This window comes from Convolutriloba macropyga, chromosome 1, assembly GCF_964194025.1.
Source record: "Convolutriloba macropyga chromosome 1, txConMacr16.3, whole genome shotgun sequence".
Taxonomy (NCBI): Eukaryota; Metazoa; Xenacoelomorpha; order Acoela; family Convolutidae; genus Convolutriloba; species Convolutriloba macropyga.
The window spans coordinates 83,976,243-83,985,306 of NC_134468.1; positions in this window are offsets into that span (position 1 = coordinate 83,976,243).

The following is a 9,064-nucleotide window of genomic DNA, read 5'->3' on the forward strand; positions in this document are numbered from 1 at the left end:
AATTTCCTGCTGAATTAGCAATGACCAATCTAAATTTGTTTTCCTGGCCTGTTTACTTTGAGGTACAGCGGTTACTTATTTATTTCTCTCTTAAAAATAATTGCTCAAAAATGGTAAAAAGCAAACCGAAGGGAAATCCATAATCAAGACCTCGCTCCTATGTAAAAATTACAAAAACGGTATTCTCTAAAACTGCTCCGAGTAAAATTATTTGAGAAGTAAATGAGCCACCTAAAATTGGACTCAATAAACGTTATACGGTGTCCATTGAAAAGTTACAGAAAAACAGTGAAAACCTTTTACAAAAGAAATCCATCCGAGGACTAAAACTTTTTCCCTACCTTTCTTGAAAACTAAAACACAAAATCAAACAGCCAAAAATTATTTTACCTGAAATTATGTTTAGCTTCAACTTGACATTTTCAAGTAAATTTGCTCAAGTGAAACGTAAGTTTTTCAAGCGTAATGGTTAACAGGTTATTGAATCTTATAATTTTTTTCTCGAATTGGCTCTAATGCCCAATACTTTCAGAACTTGGCTCATTAGGAAAAAAATCTACCCCATAAATAAACTCCTGGTCACTAGTAATTTGCACTTAATCTGTCTTTGAACATCTTGAAGCTCGGCGGCGGCACAAAATCTATAAAAAAAATATAGAAACATGTTATCGCTTCAAAGCATTCCTCAATCTTGAAAGATTCTTGTAAAACTGCTGTTTATCAAACAAACATTTTATACACCTATGGCTTATCTCACAATGATCTGCTTTTTGCGAATTTTTTTTGTGAAAACGAGTTCTTTTGTAAAATCTTTTGATTAAGAACTGTATCCTTATCGTATAACGTTAATCAGGTCTTGGGAGATCTTCTCTGATTTCAAAAGATCTTTCAAGAAACCAGGAACGTTTGCAGAACAGTTTGATAGCGTTTAACTAGTGTTACCCCTAAACTAGATACCCCTTTTATGATGTCTAACAGCTAAATTTCTCGGCTGGTGCCAAAGGTGAAATATGTAAGTTTCAGTCCAATAAATTCACAGGTATTATCGCTTGAAAGTATATAAGGATAATTCATGTTGGGCTGATCATTTTGTTAAACAAAAATTTTAACTAAATAGTCCCAAATTACTTAAGTGACACTTTCTCAAACGTTCTGTTAACCTATTTTTAAAACTTATCTTCAAACTCGGCATGCGGCATGCTAACTTATTCTGTTTTTGAACATAACAAAAACAATCTGTCTCCATGTTTTGTTTCTGACGACAGAAACATAAAACCGCAGCAGATTGCTTTTGGTTGGTCTGATAAAAGCACGAAAGTCAGGACATGAACGCACGAGGTTCTGTTAACGAACGAAAGTCTAGACATAGGTACTTACCGTCTGGACATAGACGCCCATAGGCACAGTCTGGACGTAGACGTTTTTCGTCTTGGACGGCATTGACATCTCGACTTTCCGTCTGGGACCTCAGCTTAGGTTGTAACTTTGCGGTTGTAACTCTATCGTGCTTCAATTAATTTTGTTTCTCAAAACGGCGCAAAATACTGTTTGGACGGACATTTTTTTCAAGACAATAGTAGTAAAGGTTGAAATAATAATAAAGAAAACTGCAGCAAACACCTAAACTTTTTGTTGATAATAAAATAATTTTTCAAAATCCTTGTAGAATGAATATAACTAAGATTTGATTGAGATAATGAACGCACCCTTAAAGTTCTTAAAAACAAGAATAGCAACAAATACTAAAGCGACACTTCTTTAGAAGCAGAATAATTCATATTTTTCAGAGATATGTGAGTGTGTATTTTTATTGTATTTTTTGTAGTGTTCGAGTATCTACGGCACTTAAGCTGCCATGTTTCTTAACAATTTTTGCTACTCACCTTGAACCCGGACTATGCTCAAAAACTTGACCAAACATTAAGATCTTGTCTGATTTTTCCCCTAAAAAGATTTTTTTCTGAACATTGGTTCTACGGTATACAATTCTGATATGACACCATGCTACGATTGATAGGATCATTTAATTGAGTTAAAATTTTTTGACATTTGTTTTTTTTTAATTAAAAACTTTTGGATAAAATTTATTTTAGATAAATAATTGAGGTCCAAGCCACCTTATAAATTTATAGAAGCTATCATATAGATGAAAACTAATTATCCAGGTGCCAACTTAACCGGTAATTAGTAATACCAGAACCTTTTTTGAACTTTATAAAATAGTTGTCTATTAAATTAATGTCTGATTTACGTGTTGTTAACATACAGCGCGGCGAAAATGACAGATCCAAGTAATTCTTTTCAAATAAAATAAACGTTTTGCGGTGTAAAAATTAAAAATTGGTTGAATCTTCCAAATTTTTTATAACTTTGTCGAAACTGGCTCAAATTTATCCTTAGGAAAGAAGCTATCGAATAATTGGAGTTAGATTGATTTTTCACTTAATACTTAATCAATCTGCCTTTGAACAGCCTGCATCAATCTGTTGCGGGAAATTTTTTATAGAAACACGTAATTGCTTCAAAGGAGTTTTCAATTTTGCAAGAGTCTTTCAAAGTTGCTTTAATCAAACAAAATGTTTGTGGGGCTAGTGGCTTATCACACAATGATTTGCCGTTCGAGGAAGATTTCTAAGAACGTCTGTAGAACGGTTTGATAGAAATTAACTTGTATTAGCTCTAAACTTGTTACCTTTTTTGAAAAACCCAAAAATAAAACGTTTACATGTGAGTTCATTTGATTCAAATAAAGTAATATCACTTGAAAAAATATAGTGATATTTCAATTTTGGCTGTTAGTTTTTAAAGTAAATGTATGACATGTAAGGTCCCAACTTTCTGTTATATAATATAATTTTGTGCTGCTTTCCCAAGCAATCTTTTATTCTATTATCTTAACTTATCTTTCCAATCGTTAATCTTATGCGACATCATATTTCATTCAAATTTCGGACGCTTTTCAACAACGTCTATATGTCAGCATATTTTGTTTCTGTGGGCAGGTAGCAGTCTCTATCATGCTTTAAATTTTTATTACATGTTACAAGATTGCAAGATTGTTATTTTTCAGAATCTGAATTGTATTTTAATAAAATGATTAGCTCACCATCTATTGTAAAATCTTGGTTCACAATGGATCAATGTTGTGATTTTCAGTTCAGTTCGAATCTTCAAAGGAATTGCTCATAACAACATATAAATCGCTCATGACTTGACATAAAAATTTGCGCTCCCCTCTCAATGAATGAGACATCAAACACGTATCAGTAGTGATTGCCCCAGTACGGATTGGGCGACAAAACTTACAGAGAAGACAACACCTGTAACGTTTGAGAAAAAGATACGAAAGTTTGATTGCGTTTTATAATTGTCTATAATCTAGGATACCTTGCAATCAGCATGACTGGCGACCCGTGAGTAAATGTAAGGGACATTGATTGAGAAACCAAATGACAATTCGCTAATTCGCTGAGAGGCCAGACGAACAGTGTACGAAAATCCCGTAGAGGACTCAAATGCCAAAAGGATAGATTGAATTCCTCCTCGATACATATCTGGAAGAACTGTACGTACCTCATGTCTTCAGCAGCTGACGTAACGAAAACTCTCTCACGCTTCACTCATTTGCGATAAGGCTTCAATGCTAGAGAGAAGTAACGATAACATTCAAAGATGCGGGCCGTCCCGAATTTCATACAGGCAAGAATATATCGCCCGCTCTGGAGTTGTTGTCGCGAAGTAAACTATTCTGATTACAGATGCGGGACAGCTGGGCTCCCCAGAAGAGATAATTTTGTCTTGCACACGGTTTTCTAGAGCAACCAGGTCGCCCAACCGTTGCCTGACACCGTATGATAGCCCATCAAATCTAGAATTCCAGATTTACAAAATGGACATTTTCTATCATACAAAGGGCAGCAAGGGGAAAAATGTAGTTTAAGCACTGGGATGGAGGTTTCGTTGAAATATGCACATGATTGTAGAAGTAGACAGTTTAGCAAGCGAGCTTGTTTTCTGATGCCGTTTTCTTGCTTCATTAAGTTATAGGTTGGGTTATCACATTCCGCTTGAATTCTTATTTTAGTGGGCTGAGTGGTCAACATTTTATCTAATTTTTCAATTTTCCTAGCAAAGGAGTCATCTTCAGATTGGTATGGCCTTTTAGTTTTTCTGCCAGAACAGAACTTTGAAAACAGAACCAATACATTCGGCTTGAACTTGTTCAGCTGATTTTTTTTATAACACCAACGGTTTTGTTAATAGGAAGGTATGCCTGGTCCCATAAACGATCTGACAGTTACACTCCCAAAATCTCTTCAAAAATGTACGCTGAAACAAATGAATCTTTTTCGAGATCTTCTTTCTTTCGTCTGAAGTAGAATTGAATAGCAAAGTGTAGACCAGTTTGGGGCACCAAGGCAATTGCGCAGGATAGCAAGGTTTAAATACGCTATGCTGTTTAGAGGTCCCTCTAAACTTCTAATTTAGTGAACAAGATGAAACGAAAACATAAGATCGTACTGCAGCTCTTAAGAATTCAAATTTATCTACGATCATTGATCAAACTATCAATTTCGTTCCTGCTTTCGATTGACACTAACTCGCATTTCTCTTTTCCTTATTCTAACACACATTATGCTCGTGATCTTGTTAGAAATTTGTACTCTTTGAACAATTTTGTTTCGGAAAATGCAATGACTCCGTCATCAACGTACCAGCTGGGTTGCGCAAGGTTTTTTAATTTGCTTTTTTTCGGTAACCAGAGGCTAAAAGCCGTATCTCTCTGTTGCTTTCCAGACTGAATATCAATTGTTGAGTTGATGACGTACAAATCACTATGAGGTTAGTTGCATAGAAAGGCAGAAAGCGTTATACTGAATTTTCAAAAAATTTAATGAGCTGAGGATGATACTATGTTTGAGTGAATTAAACGCGTTTCTGAAATCAATTTAAGGAATACCCCCTTGTTTAGTTTCCTGAACTTTAAAAGGTCATTTTTTGTGGCATGCACTATGCTTTCGGCTCCTCCGTAAACGACAACTTCGAATTGTTTCGTTCAGAACTCCAAGTCAACTGCCTCAAACACTTTCGCTATACACTTGGCAAGGCGACGCCGAAAAACTTCACCAACAGCAATAGGCCTAACGCTAGATTTCTCTTTCTTCAAAGCTGTAATTGAAGAACTAAAAAAAGTTTTGGCGTCAAAAACCTGGGAGCTGGCCTCTGCTATCAAAGTTCAGTAACTTGGTTAGGGATGTCATTGCGCGCTTGGGTTGAGAGGAAATTCGACGATTGTTTGCGTTAAAAAGATGCTCTGGGTACATTTTGGACGGTCCAGCGGCTGTAAAGTCTGAAAGGGACCAAAGTTGTAAAAAGAATTTTTGCTTCATTGAATTGATAAACTTCGCAACTATAGTGTTCCATCGAGTCGAGAACCTTGTTTTCCTTTACTTGCAGTTTTTCAAGATCAATGAAGCTTTTTTTTGTTGTCCGTTGCTCTACCCTGCGATAACAAAAAGTTAGCGGCATGGCCTAATTTTTCTGAAAGACAAAGTGTGTTCGCTCGTGAAAGAGTTGTTGCTATTACCCTCCATTGAGTTGTTGCTATCACGTTTTGCTTGCTTCCTTGAAACCACTTCAAACCAAAGAGCAGCATACTCACCGGCTTTTCAACGCTGTAATCAATTCGTCATTAAATTTTCTTGTTGCCGCTTATGTTTTTTCCACCTCTGTTGGAAGCATGCAAAGGACATTTCGTATAGCAAGCAACCTCTTCCAGTTATCAGACGCTGTCTTTAATGGTTAACGTAATAGTTTCGGACATTCGCAAACAAATTTTTGCGGGTATAAAGGGCAGTGTTGAAAATTGTTTTTTTTACCGCGAATGGTTTTCAAATCGGCTTTTTTTTGTATTGATGCTGGGACCTGCTGCATCGTTTCCCAAGGTTGCAGACTGAAACAGCTTGACTACGCGGGCAGATAAAGCTTTTGGTGTCTTTTTCACTATTGAAAAAAGTTGGGTGAAAATGCCCAATTTGAAATGGAGCGAACCCATTCATCGTAGTCTGAACCCCACAGCAGGTATTTTTTTTCACAACATGGCGAAAAATACTGTTTTGGTGGACAATTTTTTCAAGATAATCAGAAGTTTCAAATCAATTCGTAAAATGAGTTAACATCTACACATCTACTAGTGAATCATAAATAAATAAAAGTTGCGGACAATATAAAGTTTAAGTCAAAGAGTACACAAATAAAGTCAATTTTATCTATTATCTGAAGAATTCATACTCTTCATCTGGAGCACAAGGGCTATTATGACGAAAGCAGAACCAGTTAACATCATCCATGAAATTTTAGTAGGCAAAAAAAGCACCTCTAAAACATAGCACAACAGGATCGTCCAAAATCTGTATATGTAAACGATGGAAGGCATCGTTATTCCGACATTAATCAAAGTCAACATAGCACTCATTGCAAACAGCAAGCCGGCTGTAAGACCCGTTAGTCTAGCCGTTACGTCACACTCGGAGAAATAGAAGCCGTTCTTGAAATAAACCAATCCCGATGAGAATATCGCTGTGCCGACGGCCGCTGAGAAGAAATCAATAAGCCGAAATATTGTCGCATTTTTTAACAGTCGCGTAATACATAAAACTAGTACTGCCTGTAACTATCGTCAAAAATATTCCCCAAATTTTGCTTCCAGATGATTGGGCGGAAGTACCGAAGATAAAATCGGGTCTGGCGATAAAAGCTATTCCAATAATTCCAAAAATGCTGGATATTATTGTCAGAAGTTTTGGTTTCTTGTGGAAAATTATCAACTCGGCGCAAACTGATCCGAAAAGGCTAACGAATGTTGATATAAGTAAAACTTCACCCGAGTGGACGTGATTAAGAGCTTCGTACATTGTAAGCGTGTTCACGCCGCGAACTACAAACCCGTTTATAATCGGGTAAAGTTTATTCGCATTACCCCGTGCCTCGGGTTTTCCCGGAATGCTCAAAATGTTGTCACGCGGGTTGATAGCGTACAGGGCAAGAGTTAAGGGGAACATTTGAACCATGGCAAAGTTAACTTCATAACCCGATAGCCCGCTAAGTCGGGTTAGAAAAGCGCTCAGGGCCACCCCAGTAGCTGAAGAGAAAAGTAGGAAAAAGTTGAGGCAATTTGGTTGATGAAAACTGCAAACTGAACTCATTTTTCTCATTTTGTTCACAACAGACGCGGTAATCGGTTTATCATAAACTGTCATGTGTCAATTTTTTAAAACCTAAAACTGATCCGATTTGTGATAACTCTTTTTGAAATAAATTTTCTAATAAATTTGATAATAAATAGTACTGTCACGTTTGATAATAATTAGAACTGAAAATGTTGACTTGTATTTCTTCAAACTTTCAAAATAAATTGGCAAGCTAACAGTGATATTTGATAATAATTATTAATAAAAGTGTTGAACGTGAACAAAAATTAAAGGTTACAAACTGAAAAGTTGAATCGTGTTTTAATCTGTATTGTTTTGTGTTCTTCGTGACGTGTGTACACTTTGAGATAAACGTAATTTGAAGAAAGCAAAGAATTATTGGTTCGTCTCCTGAAAGAATGCACCTGAAAGTAGAAAATAGAAAACATTTGTTGTATTTGATAGCACAGTCACGATCTATAATTTATTAAAAGAAACAGCGCAACCTTCAATTGAATTGAGATATTTAGTTGTGTGGTTTAGAAAACATGTAAAAAATCTGGTTTTAATATTTCCTGTCATATTTTGTCTGGACTTTGATAACTTTTCCACGCCGAACGTATAAACATTAAAAATACCCGTATTTTCGTTACAGCTGAAAGCTCTGGAAAGTTTTCCCAATCTTCAGATCCAAAGTTAAGCATGAAAACAACGTGAAAATCGCAAGATAGTTTATGTTAAAATTGGAAATTTTTAAACGCCAATAAAAGCTTCAATTTATCATATTTGTAAAAAAAAGTAATTCCTGAAAAAATCCAACAATTATTTAAAATAAACTGATTCTAAGCGTAAAAAAGTGCTTGAGAATATACTTTTTGTAAGTTCTAGATTTCAAAAATCTCAGAACTTGTAAACCTAACTTATTATTATATCTAATTTTTGTAAACTTGAACAGAATCTTGCATAACCAGAAACCTTGTAAAATACCTAAGGTTGAAAACATGAAAAACTGCTACTAAAATCAAACTTTTTTTGTGCAGTGCTGTTAATTTGGACGTTACTTAGCTTATCTTGCTTTTTGAAAACCAAAAACTGACGTAATTGTTTTGAAGTGTAATCATTTTTTGATATTGAAATGTTTATGTTCACTTTCTTCACTTTGATCTCTGCCAGATAAAACAAAAAAAAATACAATCTACAATCTCCAAAATAATTATTTAACAGTAGTGCAACAGAAACTAAATTTTTCTTAATTATCAATTCTAATCATAGTAACATGAGTGCTGTTAAAATTAACTACAAAAAATTAGAGAAAAAAACGAGCAACAAATCCAATCAACACAAAAGCTCCAAGGCTTAAGTTTAATAGATATGCCGAGTTTTTCGATGGCATCTAAAAACTTAACAACTATTTCAGCTAACTTAAATGTGAACAAATAGAAATCTCCTCTCAACTTTCTTTTGAAAAAGTTTGTCAGAAAAAATTGGAAACGACCCAAAAAGTGACATCTTACAAAAATAGTTTTTATTTGCCTATAAAGCAAAGGAAAAAAATCTAAATTAAATAACTATTGATGTTTTGGCACCAAAAATAAGAAAAAGAAAAAAACAATTACATTTTAAAAATTTCTCCTTATCATAAAATTACTCATAAGAAATCAAAAAGCTCTCTATATCTCTCTCTTTCCCTCTCTATCTCCTTCTTCTCTCTCTCTCTCTCACTCTCTCTCTCTGTCTCTTTGTGTCTCTCTCTGTCTCTCTCTCTCTCTCTATCTCTCTCTATCTCTCTCTCTATCTCTCTCTCTCTCTCTCTCTCTCTTTCTCTCTCTCTCTCTCTCTCTGTGTGTCTCCCTCTCTCTCTCTCTATCGGTCTT